Below are 20,757 nucleotides of genomic sequence, written 5' to 3'. Positions count from 1 at the left end.
CTCGAATCCGGGGCGAAAGATTGGGTTAGACCCCTGATGGCAGCGAATAATGAGATCTTAAAGGACACGAGGAAGTTTTTTCGTGCCATGGACCTGATGTTTTCCAGCGATATTGAGCAGGGGGTGGTGCGAAGGCAGTTAATGGCTTGCCAGCAAGGAAGCAGATCTGTCCGTGAGTACTGGACTGAATTTACTATGCTGATTCATAAATTGGGGTGGGACCTATCGGCGGAGCCCATCCAAATGCTTTTCGAAGAGGGGCTTTCTTCAACCGTCAAAGATGAGCTTTCCCGGGGGCCCAGGGCGGAGTCTATGGACCAATTAACCAAATCTGCGCTGGCCATAGGAGCGCGCCAGGAGGCGAGGGCTTTGGAAAGGCGGGAAGGGAAAGGAGACCGTTGGAGGGAGTTCCGCATTCCAGACATTCCAGAGCCATCTTTCCCGCCGGCAGAGCCGATGGAAGTTGGAACAGCGCGGGCGCGCGCAGTTTCAAATCCCAGTGAAGGGCGGAAGAAGGAGGGAAAGAGCGCCAAGAGATGTTATCTCTGCCAACAGCCAGGGCACTTTGCCAGAGTCTGCCCACAAAGAAAGGAATGGCAAGGGATGGCAGGAGCTGTTGGGGGAAAGGAAGAGGAAAGCAAGGAGCAAGTAAAAGCCAACGCCTGGCTGCCACCGTCGGGGCACAGCAGCCAGGCCAAAGAGCAATGAAAGTGCCCATGCCAGAACCTCCCAGACCTGCTTTAGTGATAGAGGTGTTACTAGAACTGCCAAACGGACACCCACTAAAGGTCAAGGCGCTTTTGGATTCAGGCAGCTCCTGTAATTTCATGAGTAAGGAGTTTGCAGCTGAGCACCAGATACAGACCATCCCTTTAAGTAACCCCTTGCAGGTGACTACGATTGACGGCAGAGAGCTGTTGGGGGGAGAAGTTAGCCAACAGACTGTCCCGATGATAATGAGAGTGGCAAGGCACACCGAACAGATAGCGTTTAATGTGGCCATCCTGGGAGGAGCGCCCATCATTTTGGGGATGAGCTGGTTGGCGCTACACGATCCGCTAGTGGGCTGGCATCAGAGGGTGGTCTCCTTTGGGTCAGCGCATTGCCTAGAACACTGCAAGGAGGGGAAGGTCTCGGGAGGAGACAGAGTCACCCTAGCGGGGATGGAAGTGATGGGCAAAGGGAAGGTGCCCCCGCAATACGCAGATCTGAGCAACGTATTCAGCGAAAGGGAAGCAGACAAACTGCCACCGCATAGACCCTTTGACTGTCAAATCAACCTACTCCCAGGGGCCCAACTCCCAGTAGGCAAGCTGTACGCCATGTCAGACAGGGAGATGCAGGAGCTGAGGGAGTTCATTGACAAAAACTTGAAGCGAGGTTTCATCAGAGAGTCCCGAGCGGTGGGGGGCAGCCCAGTGTTTTTTGTGGACAAAAAGAACACAGACAAACCGAGACTGGTGTGTGACTTCAGGGCCCTCAATGCAGTGTCGGAGCCCCTGGCTTTCCCTATGCCCCGAATTGACGACATTTTGACCAGAGTAAGGAAGGGAAAGATTTTTACAAAACTGGACCTGCGGGGGGCGTACAATCTGATACGCATAAGGAAGGGAGATGAATGGAAGACCACCATGTTTACCCCTTTGGGAGCCTTTGAATACCTCGTTATGCCCTTCGGTCTACAAGGGGGCTCCGCCTGTTTTCAAGCTTTTATAAACCACGTTCTGGGACCTTTGCTCTACAAGAACTGTGTGGCCTTTTTAGACGACGTGTTGGTGTATTCGGAAGATGAGGAACAGCATGTGAGGGACGTTCGAGAAGTGTTGGGCAGGCTGCAAGCCAACCAGCTGTGGGTGAAACTGGAGAAGTGCCAGTTTCATACCAAGGAGGTGGAATTCCTGGGGTACCGCTTGTCAGACAAGGGATTGGCCATGGATCCAGGCAAGGTTCAAGCGGTACTGGAATGGAAGACACCGAAGACCAAGAAGGACGTGCAAAGATTCTTGGGGTTTGGGAACTTTTATCGGAAGTTCATCAAGAACTTTGCCCACTTGACGGCGCCCATCACCGACTGCCTCAGCAGCAAGAAGAAATTTGTTTGGACGGTGGAGGCGGATCGAGCCTTTGAAGAACTGAAAAGGGCTTTCGCCTCGGAAGAACAACTTCTGCATGTGGATTTACAAAAACCCATGAGAGTGGAAACAGATGCATCCGACCGGGCTATAGGGGCGGTCCTTCTTCAACCGGGGAGGAGTGCGTCGGAGTGGAGACCGTGTGCATTCTTCTCGCGGAAACTGAATAAGTCCGAGAGGAATTACACGGTGTATGACAGGGAACTACTTGCCATTCACGAAGCATTCCGGAGGTGGAGACATTTATTAATTGGGGCACAACACAAGGTGCAAGTGTGCACCGACCACAAAAATTTAGAGTATTGGAGAACAGCTCGAGTGCTCAACCAACGACAAGTGAGATGGGCACAGGAATTCTCCAAATTTAACTTTGAGATTTGTTATGTGCCAGGCCCAGAAAACGTCAGGGCGGATGCGCTCTCACGCAAACCAGAATATTGGGAAGGGGAGGAGGTGATCGAAGAGAGACATGTCATCCCGGAGGACCGCTGGGTGTGTGGGGCGGCGCTGGTGGGGCAACGGGAACTGGTGGAGGAAACGGAAAATGATGAATATGCCCAGGATAAGCTCAGAGGTCTCAGGGGGGAGGGCGAGAGCCCCGGAGGTTTTGAGGAAAGAAATGGGGCATTGTATTACAAAGGGGCACTGTATATACCCGAAGGTGAATTGAGGGGGAGAGTACTCAAGCAGTTGCATGATAGCCCCACGGCGGGACATTTTGGGCAACACAAAACCATGTGGTTGGTTACCAGGGAATTTTGGTGGCCTAAGGTGAGGGAAGATGTAAGGGAGTATGTAAGAGGGTGTGACCAATGTCAGCGAGCCAAAGGGGAAAGAAGGGCGCCGGCAGGGTTATTAGAACCTTTACCCACACCAGAACGGCCTTGGGAAGCGATATCAATAGATTTTATGACGGATCTGCCAAGGTCCAAGGGGAAAACAGCCATCATGGTAGTAGTAGACCTGTTAACTAAGATGTGCCATTTTGTAGCATGCTCACATGCAGTCACAGCGGAAGAAACGGCGAAGTTGTTTGTGGAACATATCTTTAGGTTGCACGGGGCTCCCTCGAGGGTGATCTCAGATCGAGGCAAACAATTTACTTCCAGGTTCTGGAGGAAGCTCATGAGCTTGCTACACGTGGAAGTTAATTTTTCAACTGCCCGGCACCCTGAAACCAACGGGCAGGCGGAAAGGGCAAATGGCATTCTTCAACAATATCTTAGGTGTTATGTCAATGACAGAGAGAACGATTGGGTCGAAAAGTTGGCGTTGGCAGAATTTGCCTACAATAATGCGGAGAATGTGTCCACAGGGATGAGTCCCTTTTTGGCTAATTACGGGTGTCACCCCAGGGCATTTCCAGGGGAAGGAGGGGAGAGATGGAGCGTTCCAGCGGCTGAACATTTTGTAGAAGAGATGGAAGCCATCCATCAGCAGCTCCAGCTCAACTTAGAAAGGGCCAAGGCACAATATAAGAAGCAGGCAGACAAGAACAGAAGGGAAGGTGAAACCATAAGGGTGGGGGATCAAGTGTGGTTGTCAACCCAAGGGTTGCCGTTCAAAGGGGGTTGTAAGAAACTGAGGCCCAGAAGATTGGGACCCTTTGAGGTGATTCAGCAGGTCAACCCGGTAGCTTTCAAACTCCGATTACCCAACCACATGAAATTGCACCCAGTGTTCCACAGGTCGTTACTGTCACCATACAGGGGGGGACGTGAAGGGGAGCACGTCAGGGGACCAGCCTTGGAAGAGAGGGAACGCCGCAACCATGTAGCGGAAATCCTCGATTCCAGGTGGAAGGGTAATCAGGTGGAGTATTTGGTGGCGTGGGAAGGGGAACCGGAGTCAGAAAACACCTGGGTAAGGGCAGAGGAAGTCAATGACGAGGTTTTAACAGAAACGTTCCACCAAAGGTTCCCGAGGAAACCTCAGCCTATAGCAAGGTTTAGGAGGGAGTATTTCGGCACCACCGATGAGGAAGAGGAAATGGAAGGGTTCGCGGAGTCGGAGTTGGAAGATGGAGTGGACTCTGATGACGAAGAGTACCTAGAGAGTAGGAACAGCAACAAGTGGAAGGAAGTGTTCGCGACGTCGGAAGATGAGGGAGGTTCTTTCAGGGGTTTTACCTCCTCACCGCCAGTAGGAGAGGAGACGGGAGGGGGTGAAGGGGGCCCTGGAGGGGAGGTGGATGTCAGGGAACTGACATCTAAAGCGCCGCAGGTGCAAAGGCTCCCTGAGGTTGAGAGAGCAGTAGCAGCGGAAGAGGGAACCAGTAGAGGGCGAGCAAGAACTCCAAGGGAAAGTGAGTCGGAGGGATGGCTCAGAGACGCTTCAAGCGAAACCAGTGGGGAGGTCTCAGGACCTCCTATAGGGACACCCACACCTCGACGGAAACTGTCACGCCGAGAGGCCAGACGACGTGTTTCCGTTAAGGAGCTTTTATGTTGGAAACGTTTCCGAAAGCAGCCACTTTCGGATTCTACTAGTGATTGACGCAGCCATGCTGGAGGGGCTCCGTCACAGGCAGAGGTTTGAAAACCTGATCAAACTCTGAGGGACTTGCATTTTACGCACAAGCAGCTCATCGTCCCATCACAACGTGGAAGGGCAATTCAAGCTCCCAAGTCTCAGCAGTTATGAAGAAGGGGAAAAATATGAGACCCAGTAACAATCATTGCCCTGATAATGAAGAGCCCTAGCTATGAGAAAACTTATGAGAAGCTGGGAACTGGGATTCTGTGTATAAGAATAAAATGAGGGTTTGAAGGAGAGGAAGCAGACTATTCAACACCCCTCAACCACCCCAATTTTCCCAGGACATTCCCACAATTACTGAAGCCATCCCGGCTTCTGGTTGGATCCCAGAATGTCCCATTCCCACCCCCCTCCAGCTCCACCACCCAGCTCTCACACAAGTCAGGTGGCTCCCGCAGGAACACGGCACCAAAAGACGTGCATCCCAATTTTCATCAGTGGCATGTTGGAGGGTAATCTATTCTAACATGTGCTAAAAACAAGATTGTTGGGTTTAAAAGGAAACCATTGGATATTAAAATCTGTGTCAATAGTATTTCAGATACAGAATTTTGTCAGCTTGTTAAACTAACCATCTAAATTTGTATTAATGTCTAAAGTTTATTGTAAGTGCTTTTTTTGATTTGTGTTTGAAAGCCAATTAACCCTAGTGACCATCGTTAGCTCTTGAAACAGCTAATTCCCTACATTAATTAAGTGGTGTTTAAAACAAGTATTATTATTTTTGGTCTGTCCTGAATTTCCTGCAAGTCGGGAGGTCTAGTATGATGAGGGAGGAAGGGAGGGAGGGAGACAGACTTTTAGGAACAGAGGAAGTTGCTTTACGTTGAGTCCTTCTAACTTAGTATTGCCTACACTGACTGGCAGGGGCTCTCTGGGGTTTCAGACAGGGGTATCTCCCAGCCCTACCTGGAGAAGCCAGGGACTGAACTTGGGAAGCTCCTGCAGTGATCAGAAGCCCACTCACCTTTGAAGGTGGGCAGTGTTGCGGCTGGGCCATGACCATGCTAGTGATCCGGCAGCTGGCTGGTTCAGGATGGGGCTTCCTGCTGGCGATTGGCCAATGCCAGCAGGTAATACTGGGGGGCGGGGTGTGCCCAACTGGCCAATGAGCGCTGGGTGGGCCCGCAACCTGGGGGAATAAATTGTGGCCACACTCGGCTCTCCCCCTCAGCCACCATTTTATCTTGCCTGATCTCCGCCCCTTCCCTTTAATCAATTGGGTTCTGTTTATGGTAAAGGTAAAGGTAAAGGTAAAGGAACCCCTGACCATTAGGTCCAGTCGTGACCGACTCTGGGGTTGCGGTGCTCATCTCGCTTTATTGGCCAAGGGAGCCGGCATACAGCTTCCGGGTCATGTGGCCAGCATGACTAAGCCGCTTCTGGCGAATCAGAGCAGCACACGGAAACACCATTTACCTTCCCGCCGGAGCGGTACCTATTTATCTATTTGCACTTTGACGTGCTTTCGAACGGCTAGGTTGGCAGGAGCAGGGACCGAGCAATGGGCACTCATGCTGTCGTGGGGATTCGAACCGCCAACCTTCTGATCAGCAAGTCCTAGGCTCTGTGGTTTAACTCACAGCGCCACCCGTGTCCTGTAATCTGTTTATGGTACAACCTTGCTATTGACATTGTGTGCCACCATATTGGGGCCAGGGAAGGATTTCCCCCCCACTTGGCAAACTGCCATTGGCCATTTGGTTTTCAGTGACCTCACAGCAATCATCACAACTTTGTGAAGTTACGCATTAGGTCAGCCTTGGCCATGGCTAGAGGGGAGGTTGTAGTCTCTGCCTGCCTCTCTTTGGCTAAGGGTATCCTGTTAAAGGGATCTAGGAGGAGTGGCTTCTGTCAAATGCCCAGGAGGGGTCTAGGACCATAAAACACTTCCAACTGTTACCCTTTGTGGAGTAGGAAGTTCAAACCCACCCCCAGTTGGGTTTACCCTTAGATGCACTCCCAGCAAGTGGGCTGGAGTGGAATAATGTGGCTTCACCCAATGCCTATGCCAAACCATTCACATCTGTAAGCAATAAAAGTTGTGGCCTGTTTGACCTCCAAAACTATCTGCTGTTGTCTTGTCTGGTTATTTACTCCCTGGGAACTGTGAGGTCAAAGGGGTCTTGGCACACAACTACTCAGCGTATTCCAAGTCTGGCTCTTGGAGTGAAGCAGCTTCAGTCCAAAGGGGGGCAGCCCTTGTCTTGCTGTTTCTACTCAACCTTCCTTGCAGGCAGTGCTTTTTCAAATGGGTGTACGCAAGGGAACGCAGTACCGGTGCCTTTATCCCCCAAATATTAAAATTGTGGCACTTACTGTAACAACTTCATGGTGAGCACCGGCACTTTTTTTCTTTAAAAACCACTGCTTGCCGGGTTATTTTGTAAGTCAGAGAACAGGCTCTGCTCTAACACACCGTTCAGTTCAGTAATAATATCCCAGAACAAATCCCCAATGCACAACAATAAAAGCCCCATTGTCTGAGGTGAGGATGTGCCAGTCTGTTTGCTTAGCAACACAGCTAAGCACACTTCAGCCGGGAGTTCAGCTCGCTCTGTTGGGTGGCTTTTCGTTAGAGAGCCCTCTTCAAGGTCTTTGTCTGGATCTATGTGGAATAGGTGTCTTTGGTCACACACAGACACAAAGAGAAAAGTTTGTGCAAATCAGAAACCAGCTGTACAATTTGTCCCCACCCCCTTTCTCACATAGCTCTCCTTTCAATCATTTCTTTGGTTTCCAAACAGAGGTCATGCAACACACCCACTCGCTCAGTAAACTTCTGTGTAAACAAATGCGCACACAAACAAAATACCCTATTTTCCTTGACAGCAGAACTAAGAGGAACAAGAAGGTATTAATTTTCTCTCTCCTGACCCTGAGACTCAGCTCTACAAACCAGCTTGCCTCACAAAGCTGGTGAGCACTTGTGAGTAGGTGGGTGTGGAATGAGAAGCATGCCGTCCCTTCTTTCAGTATCGGCACAGAGGAGCAGCCCACCCTGATCAGCTGTGGCTGGTGGCAGCTGGAAGTGATGTCATCAGCAGGCGCCAGCGGGCCACAGGCTGAACTGGAAGTAGAGGGAGGAGCCTAGCATCCCAAGCATGGGGGTGAAGATCTGGAGGCAATGCAGGTTATCAACACCTGTGGTCCGGGGGAAAAAACAAAAACCAATAGCAGGCTTAGCAGGGGTCATATGTCCATTTTGCAAAGGAATATCCCCTAACTAGGGACACAAATGGCACTGTGGGCTAAACCACAGAGCCTAGGACTTGCCAATCAGAAGGTCGGTGGTTTGAATCCCCACAATGGGGTGAGCTCCCGTTGCTCGGTCCCTGCTCCTGCCAACCTAGCAGTACGAAAGCACATCAAAGTGCAAGTAGATAAATAAGCACCACTCCGGCGGGAAGGTAAACGGTGTTTTCGGTGCTGCTCTGGTTCACCAGAAGCGGCTTAGTCATGCTGGCCACATGACCCGGAAGCTGTATGCCAGCTCCCTTGGCCAATAAAGCGAGATGAGCGCCGCAACCCCAGAGTCGGCCACGACTGGACCTAATGTTCAGGGGTCCCTTTACCTTTACTATCCCCCAACTGTAGTAAGGATGTCGGAGAATGCCATCAGAAACAGAAGTGGGAGTGAAGCTTGCTGCAACCCACATGCCCATTAGTGGCGAGGAATGGAAATCATGAAAGCTTATATGTGTGGAATTCGCTATCTTTGGTTTTTTAGTCAGCAGAAGTCATGTAAACAATAATTGTCTTTGACGTTGGATTTCCATTGAAATTCCCCGGAATTAGTCAAATTATTGATTACATAGTGAATTACAGTGGTACCTTCGGTTGCGAACGGGATCCGTTCCAGAGGCCCGTTTGCAACATGAAAAGAATGCAACCTGTGTCTGCACATCTGCGCATGCGCAGGTCGCGATTCGCCGCCTCTGCGCATGCATCATTTTGCGTGTCTGCACATGCGCGAGCGGTGAAACCCTGAAATAACCCTTTCCGGTACTTCCGGGTTGCCGCGGGGCGCAACCTGAAAAAACGCAACCCGAAGCAAACGTCTTTAGGACACAGTGAGTGAGTAAGACAAACAGCAGAAGCCGAACTGTAGCAGACTGGAAACAGCATTGATTGTGATAAACACAGGACAGGATAGAAATCTCTAATCTCTAATCTGAAGGCATCTTCTGTGTCCAGTTTAAATTTCAAGAACCGTAAGAAAGTTCTACTGACTGCCCATCAGCTGTCAGTAGATCCTGGACAACAGACAGAACAGGTACACAGGTCACCTGGTCAGGTAAATGATGACCCAACTGGCAAACATGGGGGTTAGGGTAGGCATCAGCACTCCTAGGTTCTTCTGGGATCTGAGGGCCCCTAGCAGCTGTTAGATGCCAGGACCTGATGCAGGGCCTTGCCTGTAGTAGCTCCTCCTCCACCTATCCAACAAGGCATCCATACAGATACAGTTGTACCTCAGGTTAAGAACTTAATTCATTCTGGAGGTCTCTTCTTAACCTGAAACTGTTCTTAACCTGAAGCACCACTTTAGATAATGGGACCTCCTGCTGCCACTGCACCGCCGCTGCACGATTTCCGTTCTCATCCTGAAGCAAAGTTCTTAACCCCAGGTAATATTTCTGGGTTAGCAGAGTCTGTAACCTGAAGTGTATGTAACCTGAAGCATATATAACCTGAGGTACCACTGTATTTTGGACTACAACTCCAGAAGCTAGTGGGGTGGTTGGGAATTGCAGTCCAAAAGATATGGAGGGCACCAGGTAAGGGATAGCTGATTCTAGAGGACACAGGAACATAGGAAGCTGCCTCTTACTGAGTCACATTGGTTCATCTAGCTCAATATTGTCTGCACTGACTGACATTGGCTCTCCAGGATTTGAGGCAAGGTTCTCTCCCAGGCTTACCTGCAAGTGCTGATGATTGAACCAAGGACCTTCTGCCTGCAAGGCAGATGCTCTACCACCAAGCCATGTCCTTTCTCCAGGACCTGGGGACGCATGCATTTCCCCCTCCAGACCAGGCTAGACCAAGCCAAGGAGGTTTCGAAGCCAAACAGCTCTTAAGTTTCTGTCGGCGGCCTCATGCGTGCTCCTATGAATGCGTCTCATGAATTACACACCCGCCCAGATGACAGGCTGACATTTTAGCTCCACAACATTCTCCTATAATTAGTTGAATCTAATGCAACACAGGGAAGGGATCCATTTTACACACACATTATCGTAATGCCTTTAAATAAGATAATTGATTATGCCTCTGCATAAGAAAATGAAATATTCGGTATAATTAAAACCGGCATTTGGATTCTGGCACAGTGACAGGTGAGACTGTGTGACATTTTTATAAAATACTTAAAAGCGAGATTCACGCCCACGGAGACAGAGTTCACGAAGTTCTGAAAGCGATCTGATGGGCCTGCTTTGAGGCTTATTGCTCTAGTTCAGAAGAGGTTGGGTGAGCTGATATTTGTGAACAGGACCATATAGAGTTTCCTGAAAAGCCCTTGCTTTGGGAGGTGGCAGATGTAGTATTGTGAGAGTTTGAGAAGGGCACTTGCATACTCTCCAACATTTCTCTGATGAAAATAGGGACGTCCCATTCCATAATGATAATTTTACTATTTATACCCCACACATCTTATTGGGTTGCCCCAGCCACTCTGAGCAGCTACCAACATATATAAAAATGCAATAAAACGTTAAACAAACTTCCCTATATAGGATTGCCTTCAGATGGCTCAGGGATAGGATAACTCCATAACCTCCAATGTCTCTCCAATGAAAATAGGGACATCCTAAGGAAAAGTGGGACACTCCAGGATCAGATCAGAAACTGGGATGGCTTCTCTAAATCAGGGACGTCCCTAGAAAACAGGACACCTGGAGGGTCTGCACTTGCTATGTGAGGAAACCTTGCAAATGGGTATGCCCTGACACGAAGAATCAGAGTAACTTTGATATCTGTATTTATGCATTAACAACAGAACAGCAACTCAGCACAGCGGGTAGGATTTGCTATACAGGCAAGATTGAGGCAACATTCACACCATACATTTAAAGCACCATGATACCACTTGAAATTAATAATGATGATGCTGATGGTGATAATAATAAAACAACTTTTATTTGTATCTCGCCCTCCCCAGTCAGGGCGGCTAACATCAAATATAAATACTGATATAAAATCAAACAATAATTAAATCACCTCTTAAAAACAAGTCAAGATAAAATTAAAATCTGAATTAGATGGCTTTCCGCAGGATTTGGGTTGGGAACAGTAAATGCTCACCAGGCCCAGCTGTGTATGCTGATCTTATATGGGCTTGTGAGAATGCTGGGAGGCCTTTTTCGTACTAGTTCTTATACAAAATGGCTTCCCCCAAAGAATTATGGGAACTGTAGTTTGTTAAGGGTGCTGAGAGTTGTTAAGAGAATCCCATTCCCTACAGACCCTCCAAGTAGTTGATGTTTGTGTCTCTTCTGAGTGGCAGCGATTCTCCTTGGTTTCAGGCAGAGTTATTTCTGAGCCCCACATGTGGACACCAGGGATTGAACCTGCGACCCTTGGTTTGTAAAGCAGATCCTCTGCCACTTAACTACAGCTGTTCCTCAGAATTCTGCTGTGCAATTGTGATTGTATCAACAAATTGCTCAGCAGGATCCCCTGCCCTCTTAGGAGGCATGCTCCACACTTGCCACACACCATGTAAGTGTGATGTATGTCCCCAGTTTAAATCTGGTGTGAGTAGGGAGTGGTATATTTTGCTATCAAGAGCTGGACAAACACTGACTGGATCTCAGAGGCTAGTGGATCTTTGTGCATCTCCCCCATGCGGAGAGCCGCTGAAGTACAGTTGGTGTCAAGTACGGGAGTTCCCCTCTCCCTTCTGGTAGCTCACCAGTAAGAATTAATGAGCATTTGGTAGATTTATAGTCCTTTTATTTCAGCATTATGTTACAAGCACAAATCGGCAACCCTCCGCAAGGATATCAGTTGCCTACTCTGACGCCCCCTCACTTCCGCAGCAGGAAGCACGCCAACCGGAAGTCCCTGTGTCTCCTTTGTTCTCTGACATGCTCTGACCTCCGAGTTTGGGAGGAGGGAGGGGGTTCTCCCCCACTCTCGGTTGATGTATCGCCCAGCTGCTCCCTCCCTTCTGGTTGCTTAGCTGCTATCTCATAGCTGGGCAGCTCCTCTCTCAACTGTGCAGCTTCTGTGTCTGCCTGTCTCTCTGCTTCTGGAAATGCTGGAGTCGTGTGTGTGTGTGTGTGTGTGTGTGTGTGTGAATATTCCCCCTTCTCTTCTGTTAGGAGCTGATCTCCCTGCGATTGCATTCCCCAATCTTCCGACCCAGTCAAGCCCCTGACAGTTGGCAGTTTCTCCAAGAAGTATCTTGATACTTTGAACTTACTCCTCTACCTTGCCATTGGTCCTGCTAGACAGGAAGCAATCTAAGGGGGCTTCCTGTTCCATTTGAGCCTTGCTAGAGCAACAAGAAATCTGTCATATCTCTGCATCCTGTCCCTGACGCACCTCAGCCTGCTGCTCCCAACTCTGAGAATTAGCCGACGTGATGCACCAGAAAGGAATCTTTCCCCCCAATGTGGCAATTGGCCACATCCACAACCTTAACCTCCTGCAGGGCTCCTATTTGCCAAATCATCCTCCCAGAAACAAGTAAATAACTATTGGGTTGTATCCAACATTTTCTGTCCACTAACACGAAAGCTCTTGTGCTAATGGGTGGATGAGTTTTAATATTGCACGACAGAGGAATCCAATGTGGCAGCCGTGCTTGTGGAAGCTCGCTGTGCAACCAATTGCACAATCCGTTGCACAATCAACTTGCCAGTCTCCTGCTTATGCATTCCGTAGTGCGACAATATCCCTCTGTCGCAAAATATTTTGCCTGTGGAACAAGTATACCGCTAAGTGACTTAAACTACATTAGATACACCCCACTGTACTTTAAGTAACTGTATTAAATGATCCCTGGGCAGCAGCAGCAACATTGAAAATGGCAAGTGTAAAAAACCCAGCCACCTAAATGTTAGCATGCTGCAGTCTTTGCAAAACTTCTTCTCCCTCATAGCACCCCATCAGGTGTCTCTTCCAGGATGCACTCTGAGCACTGTGAGCAAAAGTGCAGGCGATAAAGTTTATTTACAGCTTGGATAAGAAGGAGGCATGCGAAAACCTAAACATGAAATATATACTTATCATCTACTCTAATGCAAAAGCAGAGAAGAACATGGCAAGGTAATACCTAATAACTAATAGGCAATAAAATCTGGGCTTCTGTATTCTTCCTAGAAGTCCTATTGCAGTTGCCGATAGGCTTTGCTGAGGGCTTGCGAAGGTCCCAGCTTTGGAAAGGGCCATGGGGAAAGACACTTGAAGGGCAAATTCTTCAGGATTCAGGGGGGGCTGGGACTGTCCATGACTCCAGGTGCACAATTTCTGAGGGAGCGTGAACCAGGCACCCCTGTAGGTGCCCCCAGCATGGCCTGACCCGGTGCTTCTCTCCACCCACCAAGGGCCTTGTTGGTTCGCTGGGCTTCCCACTGTGCAAGTGGGCAGGTGGCTCAGCGTGGCCCCACTTTGCTTTGGTAGGAGTGGGGTCACTCTGGCAGCAAGGGCTAGGCTGCCAGAGCCCGGTGCGCGCCGCCTGCCCCGGGCACTGGCAACTGATGCTATGCCACTGTATCAAGCTAATATTATGTGTTAAAAGGGGCTACGGTGTAATGCATAGTTGAGGGCAGCAGCTAAGAGACTCAGACATGGACCTGAACATCATGCCACTCAACTCTCATGTATTTCACGAACTCCTTGAAGGTTCAACATGAACTCCTGTCTGTGAGCATCACTCCATTCCCTTGGGGAGAACAATACCAGCCTATCTTATAGGATTGTTGTAATAATATATGTGAGGTGCTTTGTACCTTTTCTAACCTTACATATTATTGTTTAAGCATTTGTGCCCTAAACCAGGCATGGTGTCAGGCATCCAGACTGAGATCCTGGTTGTTCCAAAGGACCTCGGTTTTTGTGCAGAGACCTTTCATCTCAGCATATGAAGAGGAGGTAAAATGGAGCCGTTTTTAATAGACTCAAATACCTCTCCAAATCACACAGTCAAATAAGTCAGCTTTCCAAATTGGAGAACCTTTTGCTTCATAGGTCATAAAATGTGTCATCTGCCTGCCTGTTGATTCATAGGTCATAAACTGTGTATGAATAGCTTTTCACCTGAGAGAGTAGTGCAACAGCCAGCCCTAGATGGAGTGACTTCAAAAAATCCTGGTTTTCGAGATCCCTATCCAACAGCTTCTCTTCTCTTCTCTTCTCTTCTCTTCTCTTCTCTTCTCTTCTCTTCTCTTCTCTTCTCTTCTCTTCTCTTCTCTTCTCTTCTCTTCTCTCTCTCCTCTCCTCTCTTTTCTTTTCTTTTCTTTTCATGGTGATAGATTACATCAATCTAAACTTCTATCATTGACAGAATAACACTGCACTATAGTGTGACAAACTGGTTTTAACATAGCATCCACACCATACATTTAAATACTATGGTACCACTCAAAACAGACATGGCTTCCCTCGGAGAACCCTGGGAACTGTAGTTTGTTAAGGGTTGTGAGACTTGTTAGCAGGCTTCCATTCTCCTCCCGGAACTACAGTTCCCAGAGTTCCTGTGAAGAGGGATTGATTGTTAAACCACTCTGAGAACTGTACCTCTGTGAGGGGCATGGTGGAATCTCATAAAAACTCTCAGCACCCTTAACAAACTACAGCTCCCAGACTTTTTGTGGGGGAAACCACAGCTGTTTCAAGCAGTATCATAGTGTTTTAAATGTATGGTGTGGATGTGGCATAAATGTAGTCACAGCTAAGTGGCACCATGTTCAGTCCTTGACATCTCAGGTAGAAGGGGGTCAGGCCTTGGCTGAGCAAGGGATCTAGTTGTGGTGCAAAGCAAAAAATGGTGAACAGGAGGCAGAGGCAGGTGACTTGGACCAAGACGGGTCCAAGTTTTCACTAGGGAAGGGACTCTGAGGGGCTGTTTGGTTAGACAAGTTGTTTGAGCTGAAGGATTGACTTGGATGCAAGGGAGTCCCTCAGCTTACTTATGGTGGGGTGATCTGGTGATGAAATCAGCTGATTGCTCCCAGGCTGAAGCGGCATCCCAGAGAGCACCTTTGACCCACATAGCCAGATCTGCCCAGTTTGCGGAGGAACCAGAGCACTGCAGGTGCAGGAGGTGAGGTCCCAGAGACTGGCTGCCACTGGTTTGAGACTTTCCCCCAACCTGGGGTTTTACCTAAATCCAGGAAGGACACCTTCTTGAGAACTGCTGCTTGTCCGAGGATGCCAGGGGTGGCTAAGCTCTTCAGATATTTCCAAGACTACAGCCCCAGCCATTATCCCATGCTGGCTGGGGCTGATGGCAGTCACAGTCCAACAGTAACTGGAAGGACACAGGTTAACTGCCTACAGACTAGGCCATAGGTGGACTAGTGACTTGGTTACACAAGGCAGCGTCATTTATAAATGCAGATCCATTTACCACCATAGACATAGGAGACAACTCCTAGGGGCTGAGGTGTCTTTGCATCCCCCAAAATATTAGAGGGGAACAGCCCCCCTGCAAAAGCTGATGGGCATTACCATTCAAATAGTGTGTTTGTGCCAGTGGCATAGCATGGGGGGTGCAGGGGGGGCTGGCCACACCGGGCGCAACATCTGGGGAGGGTGCTCGCACTCGCACCTCTAGTGGAAGAGACTCGATTGCTAAAATCCACGGGTTAGGGGGTGCAAATTACTTGCCTTGCCCGGGTGCTGACAACCCACGCTACGCCACTGGTTTATGCCACATCATGTGATCAATTATAAGCCCTGGCCCCCCAATATTTTATTCAAGTTGGCACCCCTGACCAGAGGCTTTCTCCTGTGGTCCCGAGAGCCCAGTGTCCCACTTGTTTTCCAGAAGATGCAGTGCATGGGGATGCTTTCTATGCTCAGGTTCAATGTTCTTTTGTTCTTTTCCACTTGGCATGTTTTCAATGCCCTCCCCCCCAGCTCCATTTTAACAAATCCCCCCAAGAAGCAAGGAGTGCAGAGTGCATTTGCTGCCGCCCGTGACTCCCTGTGGACTTGGGCTCACCGCATTGCAAACCACAGCACCAGGAATACTGCATAAATGGCCTTAAGAGCAACTGATTTTTAAAAGAGCACATGGCAGGCAGTTAATGCAAGGAGAGGCAGACGCTCAGCTCTCAGCCATCCCCTCCCCATCCACAAGCTCGCACATGCTGCAACTGCTGCCATCAGAGGTTCCAGCCCACCAATGGCATGTATTGGAGAGCCTTTTATTTTTTTAAAAATACATTTATTCATTTGGTTTTTCAAATTAAAAATTTCACAGAGATATATCAAACATAAATCATAAAAACAAGATTCTAAGGAATCTCCTGGACTTCCATCCTCCCCTTTGTGGGTCCTATTATCAATCATTTCCTCCCGCATCTTTTATGATGATCCAAATCTTTTACATCTCCATTGTGTCCAAAATTCACCAATAAACTACAAGTGATATTCCAAACCTACTAACGATTTTAACTGTTTCCAACGGTCTTTGAGATAAGTTATAAATTCCCCCCATTCCTTTTTAAATTTTGGTCTTCCTGATTTCTGACTTTTCTGGTCATTTTATCCATTTTGGCATAGTCCATCAACTTCATCTGCCATTCTTCTTTGGTAGAAACTTTATCTTCTTTCCATCTCTGGGCCAGTAACATCCGTGCCGCCGTGGTTGCGTACATAAATAGTCTTTCCTGCTCCCTTGGGATTTGGGCACCTATAATTTCTAAAAGGAAGGCTTCTGGTTGGGGAAACTTTTCATCCCAAGGGCCACATTGTGTTGTGGGGAACCTCCTGGGGGCCACATGCTGGTGATGGATAGAACCACAGGCAAAAGTGTGTGGAACAATGGATGTGGTTCTATTTTTTTTTATATATAAATATTTATAGGCGTTTTTAATAAAAGAAATACAAAAATAATAAACAACATTGCTTTGTTTTTACAAGATTTCATAACATCTTTAGACTTCCTCGCGTTTCCCGCTCCCACTTACATCATTGATAAATTTTTTCAAGCAAATTATCATCTTATTTGCAGTTTTATAGCCACTCATTTAAATACAATATAAAAGTTCTCTTACAAATTTTGTTTCTCTTAATCTCTCTTATCATCAAATTCTGATCCATTTTAGTGATGGCCAATTATTTATAACCAAGCATCCTTCTTAACATTCCACTAAATCACAATATTTTTGTAGATAGATCTTAAATTTCTTCCAATCTTCTTCAATCCTTTCTTCTCCCAGGTCTCGAATTCTGCCAGTCATCTCCGCCAGTTGCATATAGTCCATCAGTTGCAGATGTGGTTCTATTTAAAAGGAATGACTTGCAGGCATTATCCCTGCCTCCAAAAAACAGTACCAGTTGGGTTTTCCAAGCATTTCATTGATTAAACTGTGGATCTTCATCTTTGTCAGTTCCCTCTATCGCTGGAGCAGGAAAACGTTTTTGCTCTGAGGGGCCCATTTTTTCACAAGCAACTTTCCAGGCACTGCACCCCCATGATGGGTGAGGCTGAAGGAACCTGGTGCCCTCCCAGAGCACCTTTCTCTGACTTCTGGTAGGCACGCCACATTTTCATCAAGGTGTGATCAGATTTCTTGCTCACAGTCCCACTTGCCAAGAGAAGAAGGAGTAAGATGCCATGAATATTTCATACACCTTTTATTTTATTGCTGTCTCAAGCAGATTCTGGAAGGGCAAAGGGTCACTGCTGATCTGCCTTTCGTGAAGGTGGGGGAACCTTTCAAGTTACACACTCATTCCACAGGCCTCTCCTCGGTGATGTTGTCACTGTATCTGAGCACATGGGTCCCTTGCCTGTGAAGTCTTTTGTCCACAAATATATGGGATGGCAACAAACGAAAATCACAGGAACCTCAAAAACAATGAAAACCACATATAGAAATGAGTTACGGCTAGTAGGGATGTCAGAGAATTCCGACAAAAACAAAAACTAGAGGACAAGCGGCCAGTGTTCACTTATTCGTCCCATGCCCAGGACAGAAATCAATTTGGGAAATGCACTTGTTCTTTGCTGCTGTTGTTTCTTTGCTGCTGCTGCTGCTGCTGCTTTCAGTCTGCAAAGGATACGTAATTGATCAACCTCCCTCCCATTTACATTGTGTTTCCTTTGCAGTGAAACGAACAGTATGGAATAATGTAATGGCAATGCAATTTACATAATTGATTACGTAAATTATGTAACTTATGAAATTGTTGCCATAGCGGACAGTGACATGAATAAGGTCACTTGATTGGGAAGGTGAACTGCAGGGGAATGGAAACACTACTGCATGTGATGAGCAGAGGATGCCTTTTTACATCCCAGATGACTAGTGAGACAAAACTACATGAGAAATAAACATATACGTAGACAAATGTGGCAGCCGGTGTTGTGCAACAACGGAAATGATTCCTCCAGATGCTTCAAATGGCTGTGGTGAGATCTCCTGGGCTGCTTCCCACAAAAATGGAGAATTTCTCACATATGGCAGCTGCGGACCTCCTTATATCTTCTTGTTTGGCTTTACGGATCTAAATTAATCTTCATCTTCACAAAGTTTTGCTCATCTTAAAAATGTAAAAAGGTAAAGGTAAAGGACAGTTAAGTCCAGACGTGAACGACTCTGGGGTTGTGGCTCTCATCTCGCGTTACTGGCCGAGGGAGCTGACGTTTGTTCGCAGACAGGGTCATCTGGCCAGCATTACTAAGCCGCTTCTGGCAAAACCAGAGCAGCGCATGGAGACGCCGTTTACTTTCCCGCCGGAGTGGTACCTATTTATCTACATGCACTTTGATATGCTTTCAAATTACTAGGTTGGCAGGAGCTGGGACCAAACAATGGGAGCTCACCCTGTCGCTGGGATTTGAACCGCCGACCTCCTGATCAGCAAGCCGAAGGCTCAGTGGTTTATACCACAGCGCCACCTGTGCTTAAAAATGTATAATACAGTAAATAACGCCACTCATATGATGTCATCATAGCATTTGCCATCCTCAAAAGATGAATGGTAAGAGGCTGCCCTGATATTGAGCCAGATCATTGGTCTACGCCATTGACTGGCCACAAGGATTAAACCAGAGGTCTTCTTCAGGCAAATCGTGGCTGACCACTGGGCTAGATTCCCTCCCAAAGTCAGAAGTCTCGTGGCCTCACATTTAAATGGTCTCTTCCCTGGAGGAAGAGGGTGAGTGGAGAGCATGCCAGCATGCAAACCTCTGGTGGTGCTGAACCTCAGACTACAGGAGGACGGAGGTCAGGGAGAAAGAAGCTGTAGCCAGATGCTCCTTCCTAAAAGTGCTCCTGCATGAGAGGACCACTAGATTGCTGGTACTGGCACCCACAACAGAGCTCAGGAAGGCACAGAGGGTAATATCTGCAAAACAATGGGAGAAAGTTGGCAGGACACTGCATGACTGCTGTGTACAGTTCTAGTCACTTCACCCAAAAAGGATCTTGTGGAATTGGAAACGGTTCAGAAAAGGGCAACCAAAACAATGAAGCTGAATGCTGGAAGGTCCAGGACAGACAAAATAAAGGATGTCTTCACACAGTGCACTTGAACTATGAAACGCTCTCCCACAGGAGGCAGGGATGGCCATCGACTTGGATGGCTTTAGAAAGGACTGGAGAAATTCGTGGAGGATAAAGCTATCAATGGCTATCAATAGCCATGATGGTGATGGTTTTGCCTGCAGCTGTAGCATAATTAAGGCTAAGCTGGCGTGAACCTTTCTTGGTAGTACCTAGTTGGGAGACCACAGGGAGCTCCACATGAGATGCAGAGCTTTCCGAAAGAAGAACAGAGTGTACATCATAAATAATGCCTGGAGCAGGGTGGGGAATATTTTCCAACTCAAGGGCCACATTCCTGTCTGGGCAACCTCCCAGGGTCCATATTATAGTGATGAATGGAGCCAGAAGCAAATGTGAGAGGTAAGCAAGAGTGTTCCTACTAGGCAAAAACAGCCAGGGGATAAAGCAGAGCCAGTGAGGGTTGTGGTCTGGGAACCATTCCAAAGACCAATTAGAAAGAGCCGGAGGGCCACATTTGGCCCCCAGGCTGGAGGTTCCCCACCCCGATCTAAAGTAATGCAGTCACAGATTCTAAACAGCTGAAAAGATGTGTGTGTGTGTGTGTGTAAGTTCTGATCTAGTGCACGTATTTAACGGAAAAAAACGGGCACTCTGGTGGAAGAGGCAGCCATGGATTAAAATAGCACGCAGTCCTCCAGCAGAGCCTTGAATAGCGAGAGGGTTGCCCCTAGTTACGCAGAAGGCTTTCCTAGATCGGAACAAGACCTTCTCCAAAGGTGCTTCACTTGTGCCAGGGACGTGGACCTTCCAGGGAGCAGGGTGACTGCAGCACAGTATGTTAAGCTTCATGGCGGGGTACATATTCATTATTCATCAGTCAATGTGTATCTCTTAGGGTTGACAGTGCTCAACTTCCACTTGGAATAACTGCAGCCTGTAGATTAAGCACCGGGTGCTCCTTGGTGATGCATGTTCCTCGCCGTCAGTCAGCTGACTTCCCTCCCTCCCCTTCAAATAGCTGCACAGCCACCTACTCAGCCAATCCCTAGTGAATCATCTATATTATGCTTCCCCCCTCCACTTTTTTTTTTGGAGAACATTTTTCTAAAGGTCTCTAAAGAGCTTTCTGCAGCGTGAATTAATTGCAACTCACAACACCCCTGCAAAGGTGGCAGCGTATTGTTCGGCAGATGGAGAAACCAAATCTCCAAATGGGGGATGGCGTGAGTCAACGAACGGAGGTGAAAGCAGAACCTAGAAATGCAAATCCCAAATCTGTCTCTTTGGGGAGGTGGACGGAGCGTGTTTTGGGCCAGCATGTCAGACTTGGTTCATGTCAAGCTGGGGCGTGGGGGAGCTGCAGATGATGCAAAGGAAAGACCAAGGAAAAC

Source organism: Podarcis melisellensis (genome assembly GCF_964234715.1).
Source record: "Podarcis melisellensis genome assembly, chromosome: 14".
Taxonomy (NCBI): Eukaryota; Metazoa; Chordata; class Lepidosauria; order Squamata; family Lacertidae; genus Podarcis; species Podarcis melisellensis.
The sequence above is the reverse complement of the archived record's forward strand: the minus strand, read 5'-3'. Positions refer to the sequence as shown.